Raw genomic sequence first — 22372 nt, 5'->3', positions numbered from 1 at the left:
CTGGTTGGGGTCAACTGATCAAGGTACCCTACAAGTCTGATAAATCTGGTCTGGGATTCAACTCTGAACAGATGATCAAAGATCAAATCAATGCTGTAGAAGATGCTGATAGCGATTGCGACCTGGATAGCTGGATCTACCCAACAATTGGTGACAGACTCAATAATTGGAAGGCTGAAGACACTATCCCGATTTCCTTTAGTCAGGAGTAATTGCTATTGTCCATTTAGTATTGCAAATTTTTAATTTTTCAATTGAACTTCTTAAAGCATTGTGTCTACGCCCGGGGCACAATAGCTAATTTGTTAAGGGTTTTGTCATTTCATAAGCATATTCATATTCAATAAATCAATGGACTTTTTCGCATTCAAATATCGCGCTCTTTATCTTTCCTGTCGTCCTTCAAACAAGCTATGCTTTCTTACACACACTCACGTAACAAATTGCAGATCCGTATCCACTCTGGATCCTATTGATAATAATTCCGCTACTGTTCATTATGACTTTGAAAATCCGATCTACCAAGCCGAAGATGGAAGTGAGGAAGATTGTGAAGTACCTGGAGAGCTTGCCAGACTGTTACTGCAAGAAGAAAGGACTATACAACCGCATGAAGAGTCACTCGAAATTGTAAATCTAGGTACTGAAGTAGACAGAAAAGAAGTCAAAATAGGAGCAGGCTTGGAAAACAGTGTCAAAAAAAGATTGATTCAGATGTTACATGACTATGTAGAGGTTTTCGCTTGGTCTTATGAAGACATGCCCGGGTTGGATACTGATATAGTGGTGCATCGGCTGCCGACGAAGGAAGGTTGTCGTCCTGTTAAGCAGAAGGCTCGTCGTATGCGTCCTGAAATGTCTGAGAAAATCAAAGCCGAGGTTATGAAACAATTCAATGCCGGTTTTCTAGCCGTTACTTCTTATCCTCAATGGGTCGCTAATGTGGTACCAGTGCCGAAGAAGGATGGTAAGGTGCGAATGTGCGTAGACTACAGAGATTTGAATAAAGCGAGTCCCAAAGATGACTTTCCCCTCCCGCACATCGATGTTCTGGTAGATAACACCGCTCAACACAAAGTATTCTCATTCATGGATGGATTCTCGGGTTATAATCAGATTAAGATGACACCTGAAAACATGGAGAAAACTACGTTTGTGACGCAATGGGGCACTTTCTTCTACAAAGTAATGCCATTCGGTTTGAAGAATGCAGGAGCAACATACCAGCGTGCTATGGTGGTTTTGTTTCATGATATGATCCATCATGAGATAGAGGTATATGTGGATGACATGATAGCTAGATCTCATACTGAAGAAGAACATCTCGATCATTTATACAAATTGTTTGAGAGGTTGAAGAAATACAAGTTGAGATTGAACCCGAACAAATGCACCTTTGGAGTAAGATCCGGTAAACTCTTGGGCTTTATTGTCAGTGGTAAGGGAATTGAGGTTGACCCGGCTAAGGTGAGAGCTATTCAAGAAATGCCAGTTCCCCGTACAGATAAAGAGGTCAGAGGTTTCTTGGGACGCTTGAACTACATTGCCCGATTTATCTCCCATTTGACCGCTACCTGCAAACCCATCTTCAAATTACTGAGGAAAAATCAAGAGATGATATGGAATGACGAATGCCAAGAAGCTTTTGACAAAATCAAGAAATATCTCCAGGAACCTCCAATTCTGATACCACCAGTTGAAGGAAGACCTCTAATCATGTATTTGACCGTGTTAGAAAATTCAATGGGGTGCGTATTGGGGCAACATGACGAGTCTGGTCGAAAAGAGCATGCCATATACTACCTGAGCAAAAAGTTTACCGACTGTGAAACAAGATACTCACTGCTCAAGAGAACTTGCTGTGCTTTGGCCTGGGCTGCTCGCCGACTAAGACAGTATATGTTGAATCATACCACTTTGTTGATTTCTAAGATGGATCTCATCAAATACATATTCGAGAAACCTGCCCTCTCCGGAAGAATAGCGAGATGGCAGATGATCTTAACAGAGTACGACATCCAGTATACTACCCAGAAAGCCATCAAAGGAAGCGTGCTAGCTGATCATTTGGCTCATCAAGCGGTGGACGATTACCAATCTATGAATTCTGAGTTTCCGGATGAGGATGTCATGCTTGTTACTGATTACGAAAAACCTAGACCGGATGAAGGACCCGAACTAGGATCCCGATGGACTATGGTCTTTGATGGATCTTCTAATGCATTGGGCCATGGTGTTGGGGTTGTAATTATTTCTCCCGGGGGTTACCATACACCTTTCACTGCTAGACTATGCTTTCATTGTACCAATAATATGGCTGAGTATGAAGCATGTATTTTGGGACTCAAGGCTGCTATAGACCGGCGAATCAAGTTTTTGAGTGTGTACGGAGATTCAGCCTTGGTAATCAGTCAGATCAAAGGAGAATGGGACACCAAACATCCGAATCTCATCCCTTATCGAGAGCGGGTGATGACATTAATCCCATACTTTGAAGAGGTTACATTTGAACATATTCCACGTGAAGAGAATCAGTTGGCAGACGCATTGGCTACCATGTCATCTATGTTCAGAGTCAGATGGGACAGTGAAGCTCCCAGGATCACTATTGAACGATTAGATGAACCAGCATACTGTTATGAACTTAACACTGAGAGAGTACAAGAGAAACCTTGGTTCCACGAAGTAAAAAGATATTTAGAAGCTCAGGAATACCCTGAAGGGGCATCCATCAATGACAAAATTCCTGAGGAAGTTCTCCGCTAAATTCTTTCTGAGTAATGGAGTGTTATACAAACGTAATCATGATTCGACTCTGCTTCGCTGTGTGGATAGAAAGGAAGCAGAAAGGATTATGGAAGACATGCATGACGGTATTTTTGGGACTCATTCTAGTGGACATACAATGGCCAAGAAGATTCTGAGATCAGGGTATTATTGGTCTACCATGGAAGCTGATTGCCACCATCACTCCAGAACCTGCCACAAGTGTCAGATCTATGCGGACAAAGTACATGTGCCTCCTGCTCCATTGAACGTGTTGACAGCCCCTTGGCCCTTTGCAATGTGGGGCATAGATATGATTGGAGAGATTAAGCCTACTGCTTCTAACGGACATCGTTTCATCCTTGTCGCTATTGATTACTTTACAAAGTGGGTGGAGGCGGCCTCATTCGCTTCTGTCACCAAGAATGTGGTGGCACGGTTCATCAAGAATAGTCTTATTTGTCGGTATGGCATCCCTGAAAGAATTATCACTGACAATGGTACTAACTTGAACAACAAGATGATTACTGAACTCTGCACGCAGTTCAAGATAAAACACCATAACTCTTCCCCGTACCGGCCGAAGATGAATGGCGCCGTAGAGGCTGCTAATAAGAATATCAAGAAGATCATACAAAAGATGACAATAACGTACAAAGACTGGCATGAGATGTTACCGTTTTCTCTCCATGGTTACCGCACTTCAGTGCGCACCTCGACAGGAGCAACTCCATTCTCTTTAGTCTACGGAATGGAAGCCGTCTTACCAGTGGAAGTTCAGATTCCATCTCTAAGGATCATGAGAGAGGCGAGTTTAAACGAGGATGAATGGATTCAAACTCGACTCGATCAGGTAAATTTGATTGATGAGAAGAGACTCGCGGCTATTTATCACGGGCAGATATATCAGAAGCGCATGACCCATACATTTAACAAAAGAGTCAAGAGACAGGTGTATCAAATTGGCGACTTGGTGATCAAGCGTATCATCCTACCACAAGGAGACCCCCGAGGCAAGTGGACTCCCACATACGAAGGGCCATTTGTGGTTAAGAAAGTATTCTCCGGTGGAGCCATGGTACTTGCTACAATGGATGGCGAAGACTTCCCGCATCCCGTGAACGCGGACATAGTTAAAAAATACTACGCATAAAAGAGACCCGCTAGGTCGACGTACCTAGGCAAAAGTAAGGGCATCCCGGCGAACCAAAAGGGTTCGGGCAAAAATTAGGGATAAATATATAAAGACGTACACCCGGCAAGTCGAGAACCTGAAAAGGCGGCTTGGGCAAAAAAGGGTATCCTGGTGGACTGAAAACCTGAAAAGGCGGTCCAGGCAAAAATTAGGGATTAAAGCGTATGACTATGTCCCGTTCTCTGTCAGCTTCAAAGGGACTGAACAAGCCAATCACTTCTATCCGACAGCAGGAGATGAGATGCTTGAAGACGTAATGACAGTAGTGGAATTAGAATCGATAGGACTTTTTCTGCATAGCTTTCTCTCTGTTTTCCCGATAATTTCCTCCTACTAGGATTTCTGTCTCCTTGTACTCAAATCGCCTATTTATAGGCCCTCTTTCAAAATCAATACAATTTTATTTCGAAAAAATGTTGTTGTCTTACTTCCTCTGCTTTGCTTGCATAAACGTCCATTGATTTAATTTGAATTGATTTATGCATTTGAATATGATCAAGGTTTACAAAAATACATGCCTAAAATAGAAATAGCAATTACTACGAGGCTTCAGGATCAAGGAGAAGGTCTAACCACGCTTTCCAATGAGTCCGTCGCTAATTCTATTCCCCAACAAGAACCAGCTATTTCCCAGAAGAGGTTGGCATCACTAGATGAATTGGTCATCTCTTCTATCCCCAGCCAGGCTCTGTCAAATGTTTCTACCATCAGACAGAAGTCAAATGCCCCAGCTGAGACAGGGTCATCAATACAAATATCTCCGACCAGAAGACTAGATTTATTTCCCCAGTGGAATCCCCTGGAAGAATGTTCAGATACATAGTGCACTCATTACATCATTTCATATTACATACCTGCATACCATGTTCACATTTATTTCACTCTGCATCATATACTTTACATCATTTCATAACATATACATGCGTGCAAAGCTCGCATTTATTCCAGACGCATAATTCACTCACTACATCACTTCACAGCACACACATGCATACAACATTTGCACCTCATGCACCATGACATTGCATGAAACTAACTTGATCTTTCAGGTTAATGATCCTCCTGATCACATTCGAGATTCGAATACAGCTCACGGATATAATCCATGTGACAAACTCTCTGATATCCTCCCAATGGTGGCATCTCTAAGCCCACCCCAGATATTCATTGCAAATACAACAACAAATATTATCAGATACAGCCTAACGTATGGTTCATTCTGATTCAGCCCGACATATGACTCCTTCAGCTCAGATACGATCTAACGTACGATCCATTCTGACTTTCAGAAACTCCAATACGGTCTAACGTACGACCCATTTGGATACTCAAATCCTCAGATACTGCCTAGCGTACGGTACATTCCGGGGTGTAGTCTAGCGTACGACTACTTTCTTCGTCAGATACAGCCTAACGTACGGCTCATTCTGCAACTCCAATACGGTCTAACGTACGACCCATTTGGACCTTCAGCTCAGATACGATCTAACGTACGATCCATTCTGACTTTCAGCAACTCCAATACGGTCTAACGTACGACCCATTTGGATACTCAAATCCTCAGATACTGCCTAGCGTACGGTACATTCCGGGGTGTAGTCTAGCGTACGACTACTTTCTTCGTCAGATACAGCCTAACGTACGACTCATTCTGCAACTCCAATACGGTCTAACGTACGACCCATTTGGATACTCAAATCCTCAGATGCTGCCTAGCGTACGGTACATTCCGGGGTGTAGTCTAGCGTACGACTACTTTCTTCGTCAGATACAGCCTAACGTACGGCTCATTCTGCAACTCCAATACGGTCTAATGTACGACCCATTTGGACTTTCAACTCAGATGCGATCTAGCGTACGATCCATCCTGATTCCACCTTCGTCAGATACAGCCTAGTGTACGGCTCATTCTGCAACTCAGATACGATCTAGCGTACGATCCATTCTGATCTTTCATCCCCAGCAAAGCCATCCGCCTAATGAACAACTCACTCTGGTATTCAGACACGGTCTAACGTACGATCCATTCTGATCCCTTATCCCCAGCAGCGTATAACACACTCTGACTCCCCAGCAAAGTCGACAGCATAATGGATGACTCACTATACGGTCTAGCGTATGACCCGGTATGACATCCATGTCTTCAGATATCGTCTAATGTACGACGCACTCTGAAGTTTCCATCATCAAACTTCCCGGATGGCATCTTTAAGCCCATCTCCATCAAGACTAATTGACAAGCGCAAATTTTTGGGGAATTCTAGTGTTCAATAATCTTCCACCTCCAGACCACGAATGGCGTACATACCATTCTAACTCTCTCGGTTCAAGAATATTGAACAGGGGCAGCTGTCATACCCCAAAATTTGCCCGTTGATATTACAAAGCATTTTTCAAGACCCTCCGACTTATTTTGTAAGGCACTGACTCTAAAGGAACAAAAGCCCAGCTCACAACAGGCCCAATCCAAAAATGGCCCAAACTAGCTTGCTCGCTAGGCGAGCAATTCCTTCGCCTAGCGAACACTTCATTATGACACTCGCCCCAGCGAAGCATCAGATCCAGTAAAAGCCCAAACTAGCCTGCTCGCTAGGCGAGCAAATCCTTCGCCTAGCGAACGTTCGCTACACGCTCGCCTAGCGAAGCTAACAGATAACAGAAAATTCTGGGCTTCACTCTGAGCTCATTAGGTCATCATAATCACTATAAATAGCCAAGCTTCAGCCACGAAAAGACACAGAGGAAGACGAACGGAAACCCTGGCACAGAAACCCTGGAGCTCAACTTAGAGAATTCCGAGTCGAGAAACCCTGAAGGCCGCTCTTCCGCACCAAAGTTACCGCCGCACCAAAGTTACCGCCGCCCAACTCCATCCGATACCAAGTTCAGTTACAAACAGGTTTGCGTGTCACTAATGCTTTATGCTTTTAATCGATAATCCTTACACATGCAAGGCATCATGATTAAGTTTTCGGATATGTAATTTGATTTCATTTAAGTATGCCTGAATATCCTGAATACTTGTCCATGCTGTTCCTATAATTAAATGCCATGAAGTTCAGGGTTACAGAAGTCATGCTGCTGTCAAACTCAAAATCTGTCGCCGCTCGCTAGCACATCGCTAAGCGAGCCTGGAGCGAGCCCTCGCTAAGCCTTCGCTAGGCGAAGCAGGGGCGAATGGGACAATGGCTGTTTCATTTTCTTGCTGTTCTATTTTATGCTTGTCTAATCATGAGTTATTATAATTCTGTATCATTTGGCCTGAGTTCATGACTGTTGTGTTTATTTTACGGTGCAACCTTCAAATTATACTTTATCTCGATGCTCTAATTCGTGTGTTGAATTGTGTAAAGGCTTACATATTCTCGAAGAAACGGCCGGCCAGGTGTTCCACCTTATGTGTGGGATACCCTTATGGAAATTCACTCTGGATTACTCAATTGATTTTAATGTATTAATTTTATGGCGAAGATCCACCCTAATGGCTTAATTGTTCTTAATGTATTGGTTTTAATATGGACCTAATTACCTACTTAATTACGGTTACCTAATTAATTGCAAAAACTTTGCCTTTAAATAAATGATATCGGACCTCTCTTTTGTTACCCCACGATTACGGTATTACGGTCATGTCCCGCGAATGTGGGGATGCACTTAGCAAAGACCCCTCGGTTTAAATCATCATAGTCCCTCGAATGCTGCCTTTGTCCCTCGATGACCCTTCGGTGTAGCCTACGGTTAAATGATGATAGTCCCTTCGAATGCTAAGGTATCCTCACAACTGTTGCCTTCAATGACCAATCGATGACCCTTCGATGACCCTTTTACATCCAAAGGATAAACTACTTACTTCTCAATAGTAAGGACAGTTTTACCCTCATAAGGATAGGAAATGACTGTAAAGACCTCGGACAGGTATAACCCTTAATTGCTCATTCATAACCTAAAAATACTTTTCACACCTCACACATTTCAAACATCCTTTTTAGAAAATCACCACTTAGCATACATCCGTACTAGGATCATTGCCGAGTTATATTTTTCTAAACAACTTTCAAAATTAAACGAGATAACCACTTTGTATACATTCATACAAGAATCATTACAAAGTTAAATTCTCCTTTTCAAAACATTTCCTACACATTTCTCAAACACTCTTTTTCAAACTAGGAAAACATAAACGATTGAGCAATTAAGAGCCCATGGATAACCATGGATACAAAGGATGCTAACACCTTCTCTTTGTATAACGTACCTCCCGAACCTAAGAATCTAAATTAAGGTCTTTCCTGTTCTTTTCCACCTTTCCTTATTGGATAAAAGAAAAGTCGGTGGCGACTCTTGCTAACCACGACATTGCGAAAAAAAAAACATTAAAGTCCAGTTCACCGTATGACAGTGTCAAAATCGAACACCTAACAACGAATTAATAGAAGGAGGAAACGTCGTAGATCTAACAGAGGTGGAAGGAGAACGCCTTAGAAGTAGCGAAAATCGTAGCAGTGAGAACCCTAACGTGAAAAAGAACGAAAATAACAGAGAGTGAAATAACAAAACGCGCAGTATGTTATAATTTTAATGTTTACTAAAGGGGGCCTTAGAGGGCGCTTGTGGAAAAAAAGCGCCCTCTAAAGGGGGCCTAAGAGGGCGCTTATGAAAGCGCTCTCTAAGGCTTTCCAAAAGCGCTTTATAAACTGGAAATGCACATGGACTTATAGAGCGCTTTTTTAAAAGCGCCCTCTAAGGGTAACCTTAGAGGGCGCTTTCTAAAAAGCGCCCTGTATTATTGTCCCTCTATCTCCTCCTTATTTTTTCGCTTCACCTTAGAGGGCGCTTTATTACAAAAGCGCCCTCTAAAGTGCGCTGTCTATTCCAGTTGTTCGCTCCTTATTTTTTCGCTTCACTTTAGAGTGCGCTTTTGTAATAAAGCGCCCTCTAAGGTGCGCTGTCTATTCCAGTTTTTGGCGTAGTGAGTGAAGTTAAATATAGTCAATCATATTACTCAACAAATGTTTAACAAAGAAACAAACTATAAATTAATAGTATAAGATAATTACTGATAACATCATTGTAGGACAATATTACGGAAATACAACCCCGTAAATTTACAGAGATGCATTTCCGAATTAAAAATAAATAAAAATCTGGAGGGTAACTCAAAATCAATCTTGATTGTATGTGTTTGGGATGTGTCTAGGGAAACATCTAAAGATATTATTGTATTTTTATTAGGTGTGCTAGTAATCCGTAAGGTGGATTGAAGCTTTTTCAAGGCTTAAAAAATTACCAATGAACCTACGTATCAATTTAATCATTCAATAAATAAAAGTGTAGTTTATTTTAATTTTTAAAATTATTTTAAGCATTTAACTATTCTGTTATAATTATTTTAGATTTTAAAATATCATTAAAATCATTTTAAATAAATTTTTATAAAAAAGATTATATTTGAAATATATTGTTTATAAAACTTATGTGATTTTGATTATATTAAAATATTTAAGTTATTAGATGTCAAAATCACTCTTTTATTTTATAAAAAATCATTGAAAATAACTTCTAATATTTAATTTTTTTTCTTCATAAAATCATATTTTAATAGAGGTTATGAAAATAACTATTTGTCTATCTTTCTTCCACGCACTATAATTTTAGTCTATTTCATTGTACAAAAATGTTGAGTAATGACTTTTTAACAAATGTTATTATTAAATATATAAAGATATTTCATACTATCTATTCAATTGTTACGATGCTTTTATGATAAAATATAATGTAATATTGTATGTGGTTTGATCTATTATTTATTATAGAATATTATATTAATTTTTAAAATATATATTATTGAATTTTATTTTTAATAATATATTTTAAATTTAAAACTTATTATTTTTAAAATTAAAACCGGATCTATGCAATATTCAAGAGGATTCTGATTTTCAATTTATTAATATTAATTTTTTTTATAGTTAAATTAAGATTTAATCAAAGGATTTAAATTAAATACAGTGAAAATTGGTTGGCTGACATTTTATTGTTGAACTCAATATTAAAATGGGATCTGAAAAAAAATCAATTACAGAGAGAAAAAATACACTACGAAATAATAATTGTTATTAATTTATGATTTTTTTTCTACTTTTAATTTGGATAGATAAATTTAATGTATTCTTGCTAATAGAGAAAATGCCACTTCAAGAGCTTGCATTGCCTACATGAAAAATATAGATTTCTCATTCACACTAATTCTTTTAGAATTGGACTTTTCATTCCAATCTTCATCTTTATCATTATTTTATTACTTTTTTATCCTTTCTTTTATTTCACTTATAGTCGTTGCTTGATGTAACAACCAGTGTTATTTTTTAATTGATGTATAACCTATTGAAGGATCTTTCATCTATTGTAAATACAAATTTGTAGAATATTCTTTTTTTAATATGAAACTTCCTCTTTTATTTGGAATTACTTTGCTAGATGTTAAGATGATATTAGATAAATAATATTATTCTAATTTTTTTCTATCTCATCACATTTCCTTATTCTAATTGGTTTATCATATTTCTTCACCATCCCATTGACTATCTCTTTATCCCTATCCTTTTGTTTCTTGGACTCTTTCTCTCTTTCTTTTCATGTGTCATTATTCTTTCTTTCTTCTCTCTCACCGTTTTTTTAATCTTATCAAACAGACATGTTAGACCCATTTTACATACATCTGAGGAATAATTCTGATATCCCCATCATTTCACTATCCCTCAACAATCAACACTATCACTCATGGTCTCATTCCGTCAAAGTTGTTATTCGATCTAAGAACAAATTAGGGTTCCTTCTAATTCATCCCGCTTCCTCAGATCGCACGACCTTAACACCGGATCGCTGTAACATGATGGTTATGGCTTGGATTACCAACTCAATTGAACCTGTGATAACTGAAAGCGTAATGTGGATGGAGACCGTGCACGAGATCTGTCAAGAGTTACAAGATCACTACCATAAAGGCGGCATTTTTAGGGTTTCAGATCTCCAAGAAGAAATATTCACTATGCGGAAAGGTCATTCGTCTATCACGCAATTCTTCACCACTTTGAAAAAATTGTGGCAAGAATTAGAGAACTTCCGCCCAATCCCTTGGTGTCTATGTACCATCAAATGTTCATGTACCCTTCTCCCCGCAATAAAACAATATCGTGAAAATGACGACTTTTTTCCCCATATGCCCCAAAGCTGAAAATAAATTCCCACTTTGCCCCACTCTGAATTTTTTTTCCCAATTTGCCCCCTTTTCTTATTGGGCTCGTCCATCCATTGGACGAGGGTATGAAGGCCCATTTCGCCTTGTGTAGGCTAAGTTTTTTTTTTTAATATTTTAAATACTTTATTAAATAGTTTTCTAATTATTATTAAATAGTTTTTAAATTAGTTCTATATCTAATTAATATAATTGATTTTTTAAAAAATAATAATAATATTTTTATAAAAATATTTAAAATAAAATGTAAATAATAATAGTTTTTTATAATAATAAAAAAAATTGATATTGTTTTTTTAAAAATATTAATAATAAAAATGATTATTTTTTAGAATATTAATAATAGAAATAATTAATTTTTTTAAGAATTACAATGGAAGAAATACATTTTATTGATATAATGGAAGCAATACATTTTATTTATAGTGACCGCCTGTTCCACATCTTGTGCCAACTTTTTTGCGTTTTCCTTTGCCCAAGTCTTCTTGTCTTTGTCTTGCGGGAGACGAAGATGAGTCGGAAGACAATTCATCAAGGGCGTCTTGTTGTTGTTGATGTTGTTGACTTTGATGTTGTTGTGATGTGTTTGGAGGCATATCCATACTGTCGAGTTCTTGAATGCGAAAAGAAGGCATACTCATTAGATAGTCATCGGTGAGGTCAAAGTTGGGTAGTGAATGTGTGGCTTGTGTGTAGGTTTCGGGTTGGGTGTGTTGGATAGGAGGATAATAGACATCATCAGGGTTGTATGTGGGAGTGGGATGTGCGAATGTGGTGTTAGAAGGTTGGGGTTGAGAATGAGGGTTTGAGTATTCAAAGTTGGGTTGAGAAATTGGAGTGTATTGTATGGGTGGGCGTATGTTGGTTTGTTGTTGATATTGTTGGTTGTAATAGTAGTTTGTTTGAGGGAATGGAGTGTGGGGATTATGGTGTTGGGTTGAGGTGGAATAAATTGTGTGTTGTTGTGTGGTCTGGGTGTGTTGGTAAGTTTGTTGAGCTGAGGATGATGGTTGGTTATGTTGTTGTGGGGGTGATGTTGTTTATTGGGTTGAAGAAGCTACACGTTGACGGGGATCATTCAAAAACTGTGTCGGAGCAACGTGCATAAAAGGAATTGATAAAAACCAATTCATGTATTCTCTACCCGACTTAGACTCACCAATTACTGAGTTTCCTTGTAACATCAAATGCCTTCTTCTTTCCCATTCTTTCAGCTCTTCTTTATTTAAATCTTGCCAATGCGTGTCCCAAGCTTGGACCATAGTCATGTTATGGTGTTCACTTAGACATCTTGGCTGAGACGGTATTTGTTGTTCAAATCCAAATTGGAGTTTGACTCGATCCGTCTGATGCATCTCAACGGTAAAGAAACATATCATATATGTTGTTGCACTCCAGACTCGGCTGTCATTATAATCAGGCCCTGGATATTGTATGTACGGCCTCCAAATAAACTGTTAAAAGAAATATAACTATTAGAATGTATAAAATAAATTTAAATAAGTTTAATATTATAATTAATCATTCTTACATCGTTTTCTTCCATGTGTTCTATTGCAACACGGTACCCTCGTAGATGATGACGAGGATTATTTCCATAATTCATACCTCGTTTGCACCATCTTGCATATTAAAAAAATTACGTTAAAGCGACGTATAAATAATTTTGATAAATATAAATTGCATTTAAATGAAAATCATTACCTTAATCCATAAGGATGTGATGAAACCTCGTTACTAACTGGGGCTAACAAGGGTATGCGTGTGAATGCCCATACAGTTAGTAATACAACACATCCTCATATGCTCTTGACTCCTTTATGGGTCGCCTTGAACATATGTCTATATAGTGTCGCCAAACAAGCAGAACCCCAACTGTATGTCTTACATTTTTCAAGGTCTCCTACTAAAGGTAACCAAGAAGAATGCAACAAATTGTGACTCTTATCTGGCATTAAAAAAGTAGCAATTAAAAGTAAAATATAATTTTTTGCATGTAGAATATTTTCTGCCTCAGACGGGTTAGGGTTATTTTTGAGTTGTGTTAATACTGCTTCTAACCAAACTATTTTGACAGAAGCCCCATTTTTATCCGAAGCGGTTGGTTCGATGCCCAAATTTTCCATGTAAACATCATTGGTTACGTTTGTTGGGCCATTAACAGCTTTACCATGGATTCGGAGACCGAGTAACATACTCACATCCTCGAGTGTGATAGTACATTCACCTGTTGGTAAATGAAAGGTATATGTCCCCGGTCTCCATCTTTCTAACAATGAAATAATTAGTTTAGAGTCTACTTTTAGACTTGCAATCTTGGCCACATTTGCAAAACCTGATAGTTCCAAATACGGTATTATAACCGCACTTGGTTGAATGTATGTATGCGAATGTACCCGAAACCTACCGTCTTGCTGAAATTAAAATAAAAAATGGTAATGAATATTTGATTTGATATTTACATATTGAATTTGTGAAATAAATTTGAAAGAGACTTACGTATTCGGCAATGTTTGTTGCCGTCCCACAGTGTGATTCGCCCATTCATAACAAAGACATTTTGGAAGGAAGTGTAGAAATTGAAGAGAGTAAATATTTGAAGAGAGTAAGAATTTGAGAAATAGAAATTGTAGGTAGATGATGAGAAGGAAGTGTAGAGGTATGGATTATTTATAGTGGTAAAATATAATAAATATATTGGTTAAGATTTTAATGGGGGATTTGACATTGCATGGAATGCATGCAATTTTTTTTTGTAAGGAATCCTGCAAAATGAGATTCCCACGCTGATAGGAAGTTGCACTATGCAAAAGCCTGTCTTAAGGCTCGTCACTTTGATGGACGAGTTATGCTTCGGTCTTTATGAGCTCGTCCAATGGAATGACGAGGTGATGCGTTTGCCGTATGGGCTCGTCCAATGGAGTGACGAGTTTACTCTTTTAGGGTTTTGCCTCGTCCAATGAATGGACGAGCTAGTACAGCCCATGGACCACGCATTCTCTTCTTCTCTCTCTTCCTATTAAATGAATATCAGCATGTGATTTGTATAGGATGATTTACTATAAATACCACTAACATCTTCATTAATTCTCACTAAACCAAATATACATTCATATCTCCTAAACTAAATCAAATATTCTACATCCATGGCTCAAAGAAATTTAATTGTTTCTATCCATTCCGAAGGGTCCGTTTTCACAGATCCAAGTGAGGGATTCTCATTTTGCAATACGAATTTAACTATGTTCAAAATCCACATCAACTCCGATTTTTATCATTTAAAAGACCGTATGGAAAAAAAGTTGCAACGTTATGTTGAAGACATCATTTATCGTCAACCATTATTTAATGGAGATGATAATACCGTCTTTTACATAATGACACCCATTGAGACCGACGAAGATGTCAAGTCGATGTTTTAATGTCATGTAACATTATCTCAATTACCCAGCATTGAGATATATGTTCGTCTAGTCGATAATCTTGAAGAACAACCGAGTCACAATGAAGATGTTGAAGAACAACCGACTCATAACAAAAATCTCGGTTATCCAACGCAATCTGTACAGTCACATGACTATGGAATGAGTCAAGCCATTGACGAAGAGCCGACTCAAAATAATGAACCTTTCATACCAAATGAAGAGGTAGGCGAGAATAGTGAGGATGATCTTGAGGAGGTTCGATTTGAAGATCTATTTGGTGTTAGCGATGACGATGGCAATGAGGACATATTCGACACACCGACCGTTGCACTAAGAGCGCAACCAATTAGTTTGTACAACCTACCAATGCACATGCAAAACATAAGTTTGGATGATGCTGAACCAATCTCCGTTTTCGGCAGTTTCATACCAATTCACAATTCTGACGAAATAGAGGAGGGCATCGAGTATGAAGATAAGGAAGCGTGTGTTCTGGCGTTACAACAATGGCATATAAAACGTAGTCTAGATTTTTCTGTGGTTAAATCTGACAATGTATGTTTTGTCATCAAATGTAGAAATTCAACATGCAATTTCAAATGCAGGGTCTCTTTGCGTTAGGGCAACTCAAGTTGGAGAGTTGGTAAGTCTAGTGGGCCTCATACGTGCACAACCACTTCCATGTCACAAGACCATACAAAACTCAGTTCAGAAATGATTAGCAAGAGCATAATGGAGCTTGTAAATCGGGACGCTTCTCTTAAGGTGAAGGTTATCATCGCTCATGTTGCTGAGAAATGCAGGTATATCATATCATACAAAAAGGCATGGATTGCAAAGTATAAGGCAATTGAGTCGCTGTATGGAAATTGAGAGACATCTTACAACGATCTTCCGTAGTGGATACTGGTAATGAAAACATATATACCAGGTACCATTATAGAATTACAATCCTTACCTGTGATTTCAAATGATGGTTCATACTTGGGTGACCAAAGGATATTTCATCGTCTATTTTGGGCGTTTAGACCATGTATACGTGGTTTCGCGTATTGTAAACCAATTGTGCAAGTTGATGGAACTTGGTTGTATGGCAAGTACAGAGGGACTCTGTCGATGGCTGTGGCACAGGATGGGAACGAGAACATATTTCCGATAGCGTTCACATTGGTTGAAAGTGAGACAAAAGAAGCATGAAGTTTCTTTCTTAAGAATTTGAGAATGCACGTTACCCCCCAAGAAAATCTATGCCTAATATCAGACAGGCATGAATCGATAAAGAGTGTATACAACAACCCGAAAAATGGATGGCAGTTTCCTCCTTCATCACACGTCTATTGCATTAGACACATCGCGCAAAACTTCATGCGCGAGATTAAAGACAAGGATCTGCGTAAAATAGTTATTAACATGGCTTATGCGTTAACAGAGACAACATTTAACTACTATCGGGGGGAAATCCAAAGAACAAACAACGACGCTTTATCATGGATAGACAACATCCCTCGGGAGAAGTGGGCAAGGGCATTTGACGGAGGGCAACACTGGGGTCACATGACAACTAACCTAGCAGAAGCAATGAACTCAGTGCTAAAAGAAACCCGAAACCTTCCGATCATTGCATTGGTCAAATCTACGTATTATCGTTTAGGATCACTATTTGGTAGAAGAGGCCATCAGTGGACAAAAATGTTAGCCTCTGGGCAGTTTTTCACTGATAACTGCAACAAGGGGATGACTGAGGAAGTCATCAAAGCTAACACGCACAACGTCATGCAGTTCGATCGAGAGAGATTTTATTTCATGGTCCAAGAGAAGATTAATCATAACGACGGTCGACCAACCGGAACATTCAGTGTTGATATGAGGAAACAACATTGTGACTGTGGGAAATTTCAGGCATTTTACTTACCTTGCTCCCATGTAATCGCAACATGTTCGAGCATACGCCAGGACTATTCCATTCACATTTCAGACGTCTTCAAAATTCTTAACGTCTTCAAGATCTATCAGGAGAGTTTCCTAGGACTTCCCCATGAGGAGAATTGGCCACAATATGAAGGATTTACTCTTTGCCACGACGACTCTATGAGAAGGAGGAAGAAAGGGCGCCCAAACAGCACCAGGATTAGAACCGAGATGGACGACGTTGAGAAGGAAAAGAGAAGGTGTGGAATTTGCCGTGAAATAGGACACATGCGTAGGAAATGTCCTAATGTTGCAGGACCATCCCAGCGACCATCCAGATGATTATGTTGTTGTTTTAAATATCTGTCCAGATGATTATGTTTTTTTTAATTATTAACTACTATGCACGTAATATATATAAACCATTGTGTATTTCTAATGTCTTTTGGGAACAAACAATTATGAAATACATTTGATAATCAAAGGCTTATGGTTACAAAGTACGACCATATTAACTAAACAACAACAACCAACACAACTGGTAATTAAAAAACTAATCAACAACAACAACCAACATAAGTGGACCTTCAACTCCTCTATTAACTTCACCACTATGTGCCAAAAACATACACTGGATATCTTCATCATTTTCTATACGATCCAGGTAATACATGTACGTACCATCGGGGCTTGCATCAGTCAACGTTATATATGGACAACGATACTCTACTTTCCTCACCTTCATACGACACCCGCCCAACTGTCGGAAGCCAGTGTGGATGGCTGAAATCAGTGTTCTGAAATTCCATTGCGGATCAAGGCAAACACTCATTTTTTCACAGTGTCCGTAAAATACAAGACCACAAACAGACATTCTGACCAAAAGAAAGGATTTTGTGATCTGAGTTACATTTCTACAAGTTCTGCTATTTATAGAAAATTAATACTTGAATACTCGGCCAATCATTGGCCGAGACAGTACAAACACAAAAACTTTTTGGCAGGAAATATATCATTCCTAAAAAATTATTGAAATTTTGGAGGGATACATATCAATTTTATTATTAATATATAAGAAAAAAATTATTTCTATTATTAATATTCTAAAAAATAATCATTTTTATTATTAATATTTAAAAAAAAACAATATCAATTTTTTTTTATTATTATAAAAAACTATTATTATTTACATTTTATTTTAAATATTTTTATAAAAATATTATTATTATTTTAAAAAAAATCAATTATATTAATTAAATATAGAATTAATTAAAAAACTATTTAATATTAATTAGAAAACTATTTAATAAAGTATTTAAAATATTAAAAAAAAAACTTCCTTCATACCCTCGGCCATTGATTAGCCGAGCCTACACAAGGCGAAATGGACCTTCATAACCTCGTCCAATGGAGACGAGCCTAATAAGAAAAAGAGGGCAGATTGAGATTTTTTTTTCAGAGTGAGATAAAGTGGGAATTTATTTTCAGAATCAGGACACTTGAGGAAAAAATCCGAAAATGACAATGTCATTCGCTGTATCATGCTTATGCAACCTCTTTTTCAGAAACGAGACACTTGAGGAAAAAATCCAAAAAGGAGGCGCGTTTCAAAAACATGGCTTACCACCATACATGAAGAAAGCCAACCTAACCAATTCATTTACGGCTGAAGATGGTGGGACGGAACAAAGCCGGTATCACCAACAGATTTCCTCTAAAGGTTTTTCTATTGGGTTTGCAACTGAACAACAACAAGCCTTGCTTGCTCTTCTGCACCAACCTTTCACTTCTCTAGCCCCTATTGTCCATCACCTTAACACTTACTCTGACACGACCTCAGATAACATCAATTTTATCTCTTCTTTGAGTCTTATTGACAATAGATGGATACTTGACACTAAATCCACGAACCACGTGTGTGTTGCTCCAAATATATGTTCACTTATTTAATTAAAATCAAGTATCCATGTTAGGCTACCAAATGGGCAATGTCCTTGAAATTGATTATGCCGGCAATATACCTATTTATATACCTATTTATGTCTCTCCTTTAATAACTAACCCTATTGATGTTTTATTCGTACAATAAAAAATTATCAATTATATTTGTGAACTAATTTGAAATATTTATTATCAATAAAAATATAATATAAACTTTAAATAAAATTATAATGAAACAATTACACTACATTTCCTTTTAACAATTAATATTATCATTTTAATATACTATATAATTTATTATAAAAAAGGATAAATAAAATATCATTTATGATCTTGATAAAAAAATTTAGTGGTATAAAAATTATATCACGTATGAAAAAATTAACGGATAAAAATTATAATCCGTATAAAAATTAATGGTTATGATCTTGATAAAAATTAATGGTATTTATGAGCTTGATAAAATTTAATGGTATAAAAATTATAATACGTATAAAAATTATAATACATATGAAATATTATTTATGAGCTTGATAAAAATTAATGGTATAAAAATTAAAATTATTGAAAAAATTAATGTCATAAAAATTAATTCCATCATTAAAAAATGTTATAAAAATTATATAATGAATATAATAAATAGTTAAATTGTGTATTATTAATATTATTATTAAAAATTTAAAAATACGTATGAATAATAAATATATTATTTTATGTCTAAACATTAAAAAACTTAATACATAAAATATTTTATCCCAATAGCACATAATGAAATGTTAAACAAATAAAATATTTTTACATATAAATACTTTAATAAAGACGTGTATCAATATTATTATAAAAATTTATATCATTTAAAAAAAAGTAAAACTCATGAAATATTAATAAAAATATAATAGATATTTTTGAGATAATGAAAGAAAACTTGAGTCACACATTTTAATAAATATAATAATAAATTTGCATAAGATTCATTATGACTCACAACTGATACCGTTTAAAATTGATTGATATGATTGTTTACTTACATTAATTGGATAATCAAAATAATATTCTTCATATTGTTATTAAATTAGAAATAGTATATATGATTAAATATTTTTCATTTATATTGACATAAATGAAAACAAATATTATTATAAAAATATTCATAATCAATTTTATTAAAAATTATCCATCACCATTTAACATATATTATAGATATATGAACATTACAACTCATTAATTAAAATATTAAAATAAAATTCATTTGAATCATAAAAAAATAATTATCAATAACTAATATTTGTCATTTAAATTTAACTAATAAAATATATAAAAAAAATAGTTTAAAAATTCAATCTAGCAAGGTCGAACATGGAACCCTTCCTTGAATTAATAGTAATATCTCCTGCACGTCATCTATAATATCTATACACTGCATTTATAATTTATAAACCCTAGCAAATATTTTTAAAAAATAAATTGATTTGAATGATTTAGAGATATTATCGGGTCAATCTGATAGTGCAGATAAATTCTTCTAAGATTTATAAACCCTAGCAAATATTTTAAAAAATTTTGTTACTGTGGTGTGGTGATCTGTCCGCATGTGAGAGGAGGGAGATAATTGTTATAACTGTCAATTGGTTATCAGGTGTGGGAAGGTGTGTATGGGAGATGGTTATGTGTATCGAGGAAAAGGAGAAATTATGAACTTTTTTAATTGAAACTTTTTCTTGAGATTTTTTATATTTGAGAAAGGAGAGCCAATAATCCAATGCCACCTATCTCTCATAGAGATTTTTCTTTATTATTAATATTATTATTATTTGATTTTTCTAATTTTTTTATTAAATGAATGAAATAAGATAAGGATTGCAAATATGAACCATTGATTAATTTAAATCGATGATCCAGATTAAATCAAAGTAACATAAATTTTTTTGATTTGAATGATATAGAGATATTGTTGGGCCGGGTCAATAGTTTTTGTAAGTTGTGCTAATAATCCATAAGGTTTAAGAGTTTTATTTTAATTCAAAACAAATCTGACCCTATAAAAGCTTTATCAAGGCTTAAAATTACTGATGGACCTACATATCAATTTAATCATTCAATAAATAAAACTGTAGTTTATTTTAATTTTAAAAATTATTTTAAGCATTTTATTATTCTGTTATCATTATTTTAGATTTTAAAATATCATTAAAATTATTTTAAATAGATTTTTAGAAAAAAATATTATATTTGAAATATATTGCTTATAAAAATTGTGATTTTGATTATATTAAAATATTTAATAATAAATATTTAAGTTATTAGGTCAAAATCACTCTTTTATTTTATAAAAAATCATTGAAAATAACTTCTAATATTTTAATTTTCTTTTCATAAAACCATATTTTAAAAATCTATACAAAACAAAAGTTTTAGTCAAACACCACATATAATTTTTTGTGTATTTTTAATAAAGGTTATGACAATAAATATTTGTCTATCTTTCTTCCATACACTATTAATTTTAGTCTATTTCTTTTTACAAAAATGTTGAGTAATGACTTTTTAACAAATGTTATTATTAAATATAAAAACATATTTCATACTATCTATTCAACTGTTACAATGTTTTTATGATAAAATATAATGTAGTATTGTATGTGGTTTGATCTATTATTTATTATGGAATAATATATTAATTTTTTAAAAATATATTATTGAATTTTATTTTTAATAATATATTTTAAATAATAAACTTATTATTATTTTTACAAAACACGTTATTTTTAAAATTAAAACAGGATCTCCGCAATATTCGAGAGGATTCTGATTTTCAATTTATTAATATCAATTTTTTTACAGTAAAATTAAGATTTAATTAGAGGATTTAAATTAATTAGATTGAAAATTGGTTGGTTGACATTTTATCGTTGAACTCAATATTAAAATGGATTTGAAAAAAAATCAATTACAGAGAGAAAAAATACACTATGAAATAATAATTGTTATTAATTTATGATGTAACAGAAGAAGGAAATTTCAAAAAAAAAAATCTTTCTACTTTTAATTTGGATAGATAAATTTAATGTATTCTTGCTAATAGAGAAAATGCCACTTCAAGAGCTTGCATTGCCTACATGAAAAATATAGATTTCTCATTCGCACTAATTCTTTTAGAATTGGCCTTTTCATTCCAATCTTCATCTTCATCATTATTATTAAAATATATTAGCATTATTTTATTACTTTTTTAGCCTTTCTTTTATTTCACTTATAGTCGTTACTTGATGTAACAACCAGTGTTATTTTTTAATTGATGTATAAGCTATTTAAGGATCTTTCATATATTGTAAATACAAATATGTAGAATATTCTTTTTAATATGAAACTTCCTCTTTTATTTGGAATTACTTTGCTAGATGTTAAAGATGATATCAGGTAAATAATATTATTTTGATTTTTTTCTATGTCATCACATTTTCTTATTTTAATTGGTTTATCAGATTTCGCCACCATCCCATTGACTATCTCTTTATCCCTATCCTTTCGTTTCTTGGACTCATTCTCTCTTTCTTTTCATCCATCATTATTTTTTCTTTCTTCTCTCTCACTGTTTTTTTAAATCTTTGTTCACTCTTGTCACTTTCATCGTCGTCTTCATCACGATGACTTCACCTAAAAATTCTCATCCATCAACACCACCATCAAAATCACCTGAACCTACAAAAAACAACTCTGACACTACCAATCACTCTTATCAAACAAACATGTTAGATCCATTCTACATTTCTACATGCATCTGAGCAATAATTCTGATATCTCTATCATTTCACTATCCCTAAACAATCAAAACTATCACTCATGGTCTCGTTCTGTCAAAGTTGTTAGTCGATCTAAGAACAA

Source organism: Lathyrus oleraceus, chromosome 3, assembly GCF_024323335.1.
Source record: "Lathyrus oleraceus cultivar Zhongwan6 chromosome 3, CAAS_Psat_ZW6_1.0, whole genome shotgun sequence".
Lineage (NCBI taxonomy): Eukaryota > Viridiplantae > Streptophyta > Magnoliopsida > Fabales > Fabaceae > Lathyrus > Lathyrus oleraceus.
This window is presented reverse-complemented; position numbering follows the sequence as displayed.